Here is an 8,070-nt window from a genome sequence, read left to right as displayed (position 1 = left end):
AGGCTGATTGCCACCACAGTTTAGCATCTTCGCGTAACAGGTAGGTCACGCAACTCAGTCTATGTTCTTCCAGACACTTCATGCATAAAAAAAATTCATCAATAGCCGACAACCATAATTCAGCTATGACAGGGTCCTTGGATTTTCCCTCGAATACTTTGGGGTCCCGACGTTTGAAAGCTAAAAAATACTTGCTTTCTTCTGATGCGTCTGCGTCCCCCTGGTTGTGATGGGTCGTCTACTTGACACTTTGCGCTAAGGTCGAGATCAGTTATGCCAATTGCCCATTTGTCTGTGCCATGGATTGCATCAGTCCCATCATCACAGTCATATTAAGTACTTCCGGAGTATCAAGGTTTGCTCTCGGTAGACCAGATGGGGGAACTCCTATCCCCAGATTTGGGTTCGCATTTACTGACTATTCTTGAAGTCGGGCCTCTAAAGATGGGTTATCCTGTACCCTTGTCGGCCCGCTTCGAGCACGTTTACCTCCCCAATTTGTTACTTGGTCAGACATCCTTTCACCTGTTTCGTTCCTAATCCACAATTAATTACCTCGTAACTTTTTTTTTCAACCGAGTATTATGTAACGTATATTATACACTACTTTATGACTGACGAGTACATAAAACCACACATGGTAGTCAATCAAAATATCAATACTCGACAATACATATTCGTACATTAAGCAACATGCATTATCCCCTAATTTTGATTTACAAGCGTACATAAAATCATCCATGATAACCAATGTAATTTCAATATTCGACAATACATATTCCTCCATTATATGGCCAAGCGTACCTGGAAGTGACCAGGGTTTGTCGTTCAGTCATGGGTGACTCTTTGGCTTACGATGTAAGCAGTCTACAGGACCTCATAACTAGGCTCTGATACCAACTGTAACGACCTGACTTATCATATAAGTAGCAGTCAAGGCCGTTATGAAAAATAATGTGAGTTATTTGGAAAAGAATGAAAACCATGCAAAACGATCATTTATTAGAAATCAAGTGTGGGGTACCCCTTTAAAAAACTAAAAAAAAAAACAATGCCTCCTAAAGATATTCAAAACAAAATAGGAAATTTAAAATCAAAAGGAAATCTTGTGTGACGGCCTAGTTCCCACAAACTAGGCGTCCACAACATAGTTTAAATTAATAACAAAAGCGCGGAAACGTCTCTCCCACAAAATGAGACTACAAAAAAAAACATAAAAATCCTTGAATCGCCCCGTGGCTGACTTTGGCATCCTACTCGACACCTCAGGGTCACAGCTTCGCCTGAAAAATTATTTTAGAAACAGGATGAGTATAAAAATTGTAAGGCCCACGTTTTGGGCCCTAGGGATCAGCATGGAGCCAAACCCTTAGCATGCCGCCGCTAGTCGCTTTTCCTTCTTTCTGCCGCCGCCCGCCGCCCTTCCTTCTCTCTTTATCACTTTTCTTCCTTAAGTCGCTGCCACCCAACGCTCACGATCCCGCAGCCGATTGTTTCCCACACCGCTCCGCGCCCCTTCCCACATCCAAAAACCCCTGCCCCTTCCCACATCGCCGCCGCGAGGGAACACCATCATCATTGCCAGAACCGACCTCAAGAGGATTAAACGCAGCAAAAGTTCAACGCCTATGTAGGAAGAAGGCTCAGTTCGAGGGGAGTCGGACCGTCGTTGATTAGGAAAGGCCAAGAAAGTAGCTCCTCAGGTAAGGGACACGCCTGTTGAAACTAAACGTTTTGTTTTTTTGAAAAATGGGTCGAACAGAATTGTCCTATGGCTAGGTTCTGTGTAATCTAATCGTTGTGTGTGTAATCTGATTTGATCGTTGTGTGTAATTGTGTGTAATCGAATATCTGTGTAACCTGATTGTTGTGTAAGCTGATTGTTGTGTAATCTGATTGTTGTGTAACCTGATTGTTGTGTAACCTGATTGTTGTGTAACCTGATTGTTGTGTAACATGATTGTTGTGTAACCTGATTGTGGTGTAACCTGATTGTGGTGTAACCTGATTGTAGTGTAATCTGATTGTGGTGTAATATAGTTGGTTAGGTTGTGTAGTATGGATAGGTGTCTATTGCCGAGATATTGTGCTTGTAGGTAGCCCCGGTTATGGGGTTTGTGGTAATAGTTACATGCTGTGTGTTTCGGGTGACTATTGTGTGTAATCGAATATCTGTGTAACCTGATTGTTGTGTAAGCTGATTGTTGTGTAATCTGATTATTGTGTAACCTGATTGTTGTGTAACCTGATTGTTGTGTAACCTGATTGTTGTGTAACCTGATTGTGGTGTAACCTGATTGTGGTGTAACCTGATTGTAGTGTAATCTGATTGTGGTGTAATATAGTTGGTTAGGTTGTGTAGTATGGATAGGTGTCTATTGCCGACATATTGTGCTTGTAGGTAGCCCCGGTTATGGGGTTTGTGGTAATAGTTACATGCTGTGTGTTTCGGGTAACTAGCCACCAATAGTCACCTTTGGGGTGATTCTAGAAAACGACTATCCAGGTAAGGGTTACACGGTGTGTGTTTTCGGTTAACCAACCGTTGATAGTCAATTGGAGGAAATAAGGAGGTGAGGTCCTTGTGGTAATGGTTACACGCTGTGTGTTTCGGGTAACCAACTAGGAAGAACCACTTTAAGGAGTAAAGGTGGCGTTGATGTTGTGGTGGCAATAATCACCTGCTGAGTGCTTTGGTTGATTGCCTTATGACGATTTATATGTTGACCCCAATAGAGGAGTTCCTTACTGAGTATTTTTATACTCCATGTTTTGGTTGATTTCCTTATTGATGATTTATATGTTGACCCCAATAGGGAAGTTCCTTACTAAGTATTTTTATACTCATCCTTTTTTTAAAATGATTTTTCAGGCGAAGCTGTGGACGGAGGTGACGAGTGGGATGCCAAAGTCAGTCACGAGGCGATTCAAGGATTTTTGTGCGGCGAATAGGATGCCAAAATCAGTCATGGGGCGATTCAAGGATTTTTATGTTTTTTTTTTTTTTTTTTTTGTAGTCTCATTTTGTGGGAGAGACGTTTCCGCACTTTTGTTTTTAATTTAAACTATGTTGTGGACGCCTAATTTGTTGGAACTAGGTAGTCACACCAGATTTTCTTTTGATTTTAAATTTCCTACTATGTTTTGAATATCTTTATGCGGCATTCTTTTTTTTTTTTTTAATTTTTAAAGGGTACCCCGCACTTGATTTCTAATAAATGATCGTTTTGCATGGTTTTCATTCTTTTCCAAATAAATCACATTATTGTGATGTCCCACATTGGTTGGGGAGGAGAACAAACCACCATTTATAAGGGTGTTTGAAACCTTCCCCTAGCAGACGCATTTTAAAGCCTTGAGGGGAAGCCCGAAAGGGAAAGCACAAGAAGGACAATATCTGCTAGCGGTGGATTTGGACCGTTATACATTGTCCGTCCGGTGTCCAATTGACACCAAACTTGATGATCATTCATATTTTATGGACGGACTTAACTCCCGAACCGTATGCCCAAATTCCTTCCGAAACTCCGACTTTTGAGGTTAAGGCTCGGGGCCCTACCCGGCCCTTCAGCAAGCCTATCTTTGCCCTTCATGTCTATTCAATGTCTCTGTCTTGCTTATGTCTCAACTTGTCTTCAATACCCACTCTGCGTGGTGGTGTGTTGGATGATGCATCGTTCTTCTCGATTGCATCATGACACTCTTCAATATTGGCCCGCATGTGGCCGGATGGGCGTCTCTTGAGGGACGCCACTTTGCTTGTCATGACGTGAGGGTCACAACCTACTCTCTTCATAGTATGGTTGTGACACTGAGTACCTCCTAGGCCCATGATAGTCCCCCTCATTAGGGGTGCGACCCCACCCTTATCCCATGCCGCTAAAGGGTTGTACGACGTGGGAACACGTTTCCCATGCAAAACAGCTAGAATAGTGAGAACTGATCAAGAACCCCTTATCCCCCATGAAGCTATAGATACCGTTCACACAACTAACAACCTAAGAATACTCCTAAGGTACTTCGTTTGTTGTGTTGATTTGTTAGACTTTAGGTCTAAACTTAGTGACTTGTCACTCTAACCACAAATCCCTAAAATAATTCTGGATCATGAAAACTAACTGAGTGTGCATACAACTATTATCTAGCATCATCATACATAATTCATGCAAAATAAACATACATGCTCAACGGGGCGATAACATCCATCAAGCTTTCGGAGCGCAGAGTTCACAAATCCCCATCATCCTTTCAGCATGGATTAAAGGCATACATATATAGTGGAAGCTTAAAGCATAATTGCAAGAGACAGACAATTCACATAATGCTTCACATATTACATCCAAACTCATAATAATCAATTTACCTAGATTCATTCATGGAAAACTACCAACTAAGGTAAATATACTAGCATGCATGCATTCAAAGCAAATCCTACACGTATTTCTTCCTAAATACCGTGTGTGTAACGACCCGAGAAAGAAAAAGAAAAAATGAAAAAGAAAAAGGGAAAGAAAAAGAAAACGAAAAAAAAAAACTCATTCGCCGGAAAACTCGCGAGTTTTCTAGGGACCACCGAGTTTCGCAAACCTCACGCGAAACGACGGCCACACCACGCCCAGCCTTCAGCCCACGACTCCCAACACCTATCAGAATACCTGCAAAGGGAGAAAAGAAAGAAACTACGAGAGAGAGAGAGATTTCGGATAAACATCGGCGAGTTTTCAGTTTCTCCGACGAGCCCCCAAACCACCCGAAAATCGACACCAAACGATTAGTTACCAACACGAGAAGGATCCCTAACGAAAGCACAATAACTCAAGGTGCGTTTTGTGCTTTTCCGTAAGCGCCGTCGTCGGTAACCGAGGTCGGCAAATCCTCCTAATCGTTCTTAGATCTGTGGTTTTAGCAACTTTTCGGTCTCAAAACTCCCAGAAAAGAAAGAAGGACGAAAAATAAAGAGAAAAAGGAAGAAAGAGAACCGAAATCGGCACGGAAACGCCGCGGGAAGGAGAGAGAAAACTTGCCGAAAAATCGGCCGAAGTCGGGTAAGGAAGACGAGATCCACGGATCCGGGTCAACCCGAACCCAAAACCCAAGAGAGCCAGTCCATTACTTCCCTCAGCCTCTGCTTTCGGCCCAGCCCAACTACAGCGGCCCAAACCTCAAACCAGCCCAGAAGCTACGGTTTAGTTGAACCAACCCGAGACAAGATCCACGATCCAAGCGAGCCGGCCTGCAACCCAAACACTTGCGGCCCAGCCCAGTAAGTCGAGACCCAACGATTAGTCTTGGCCCAGTAGCCTTCCTCAGCCCGCGACCCGTTCTTCGACCCGACGCTACCGCATGATGTGGCTCGCTCTGCTACTGTCACGTATCACACAGCGGCGCAGGCGGTCCCTCGGCTCGGGCTCCCTCCGGTGATGCTCCGGCGGCTCCTAGCAGCTGTTCGGCTCGGCTCACCTGTTTCCAGCTCGATTTCCACTATTTCGACCCTCCCGAATCTGTTTTCGGCCCCGATTAAGGTATTCGAGGCCATTTTAGAGTCGTATTTCACATTTATTGAATTATAGGTAAATTAATTGTGAAATACGAACGAAAAGTGGTGAACGGAGTGATAGGAAACAAACCCTGGCAACGTAGGAAGTAGCTCTCACGGAACGGGAGCTTACGTTTAGCTATTTAGGGAGCACTTCGGCCAAGGCCAACCAAGTAAGTGGCCTTACTATAGGATAGGCTAAAGATTGTTTGAATTATGATGATGTGTGTGTATGACGTTGAGTTGTGATGATGTCTGTTAGATGTACGCTATTTATGTTTCGATGCATGACGTACATGTTATATTTTATGCACTTAATGGCTTCTCTGATGAGTATGATGTATGCATGACGATGTTATTAACATGATGATGTTTTCCATGTTGAACATGCCTTATGATGTTGTTTGTCATATTGCATCATGTCGTTAGATCGACATAGGACACAACCCTAAGAGTATGAAAATGGTATTATTGTAAATATCCACAAGCACGTGTTACATAGTGTAACCAAGAGATGAGACTAGAGGGTTGTGTCAGAAGAGATGTATAATTGGACTTAGAGGGACCTCATGCATATTGTATGTTCATAAGCATAAGCATAGGGCTACTTTCCCTAGAGATGATGAGTGCGGACGCGCACCGTATGATGAGCGCGTATGCGCACAGGTGCGAATGCACACAGATGAGGGTGTTCATGAGGTGCATGACACTATGGGGTTCCGCTGACCTCCGAACGTCGTTACAGATTAGCTTGACCAGAGGGTCCAGGGGGTGTGCGAGTGCCCTGGGGATTCACACTCGCACGTATGAGTCGTGTGTAGGGAAGTACTACACGTCCAATTTGTCCGAGACTGGAGGCCACCTCAAGATGATTAGAGATAGGTCCCTAGTTCGTGATTGCATGTGTTTGCATTAGCATGGCCCCTATAGTGGGGTCACTTACTGAGTATTTCTTCGCTGTGTGCCATATTGTTTTTTTCAAGTAAAGGCAAGGCGCCCATGTACGGTTGACGGCGGCATCGTGATCAGAGACTGTGGCGCGTGCATATGATAATTGCATATTTAAAATTCCTAGTCTTGGTTAGGATAGGGCGTTTGCATTTCATTCATTTAAATTATTTAATTTGTAATTGTTTTTATCTTACTTCGAACTCTAGCATGATGTTTGAAACACATAAGTCCGGCAGTGTTTTCTAATGTTTGAACGTATTTTGAATTTTAAATTTTTTCGCTAATAAAGATGAGCATTCTTAGATTTGTATTCTGCATTAGAGATGAGCATGAGACGTTAATGGCGACTCTAGATATGTGGAAATTTAGGGTCGTTACAGTGTGGTGACTTACTTGGTTGATGCATGTTCTTTTTTTAGGGTTTCTATGCAAATAGATGTCCAGAAATATCTATTTTCCTCAATTAGGTCCTACATCACATAAAAGTATGATTAGAATTGAAATCGGGATGAAAATCGGACAAACAAACAGAAGTTAAATGGATCAAAATGGGTCGGCCACGAGCCCTCACGCACCGGGAAGGATCCTAGTCGAAGGTGGCACACGGGGGCCAAAAATCTGTAGTCACTGGTCAGAGGTCTGGTTCAGTTTTCTCAGGTGGACCACGGGTCGGTTTGGGTTGCGGGTTTCAGGTCGGTTAGGGATGTGGGTTTGTAGACGACACGGGTCACCGTTTTGTTGGAGCTGCAGCCGACTCCAAATGCGTGTTCTCCACCTTGCCAAGCCACGCTTCGCCACTCGCCGATCAACACATAGCTCGTTGGAAAATTCTCTCTCCTAGCAAACAACAAACGCAGAATCCGGTCACTTTTCTTAAATCTTTACATTTTTGTATCTTTTGATCTAGAACTCAAAACAACATGATTCCTTTTGCAAAGTCGTAGATCGTAATATATGCCTTAGTATTTTCTTCATGAATTCTTACTTTATTACAGAGCAAGATATTAGCATCGAAAGATCAGTTATCGTTCTTAAACGATTCTCGGATCTCTGCTTTCGGATCGAGGTTTTTGGCCGAAATTCCTCACAAAATCCTATGGAGAGTTACTCCTAGATGAACATATCGAAATTTCAAAACTCGATTTACACAAGAAAGACTCAAATTTGAAGAAGTTTGTTAAAAAAATCTTACCTCACAGAAAGCTCTTAGATCTTGACAGAAAATAAACTCTCCCCTCTCATACCTCTCTTTCCAGAACTAAAAAATCAAAACTCTTACATCTTGATCCTCTTCGTTTCTAGACGTATTTGGATAATCCAAATATCTAAATTGAATGTACTCACGATTTTGATTAAGTTTTATGAAGAAATTTCGGCCGAAATCATACTCTACGTGACTCGATTGGAAGCTCTCGAACAGTTATGCTTCTAAAATTATTTTTTTTCTCTCCTCCCTTTCCTTTTTCTTTCGTTTTTTCTTCTTTCTTCTTACTTTCTTCTTCACTAAAACCCCCTCATTAGTCTACTTTCAGGCCCATAATTAAGTCAAGGAGGTAAATTTACAAAAATACCCCCTTCAATAT

Source organism: Cucurbita pepo, chromosome 7 (genome assembly GCF_057944985.1).
Source record: "Cucurbita pepo subsp. pepo isolate OVF chromosome 7, ASM5794498v1, whole genome shotgun sequence".
Taxonomy (NCBI): domain Eukaryota; kingdom Viridiplantae; phylum Streptophyta; class Magnoliopsida; order Cucurbitales; family Cucurbitaceae; genus Cucurbita; species Cucurbita pepo.
This window is presented reverse-complemented; position numbering follows the sequence as displayed.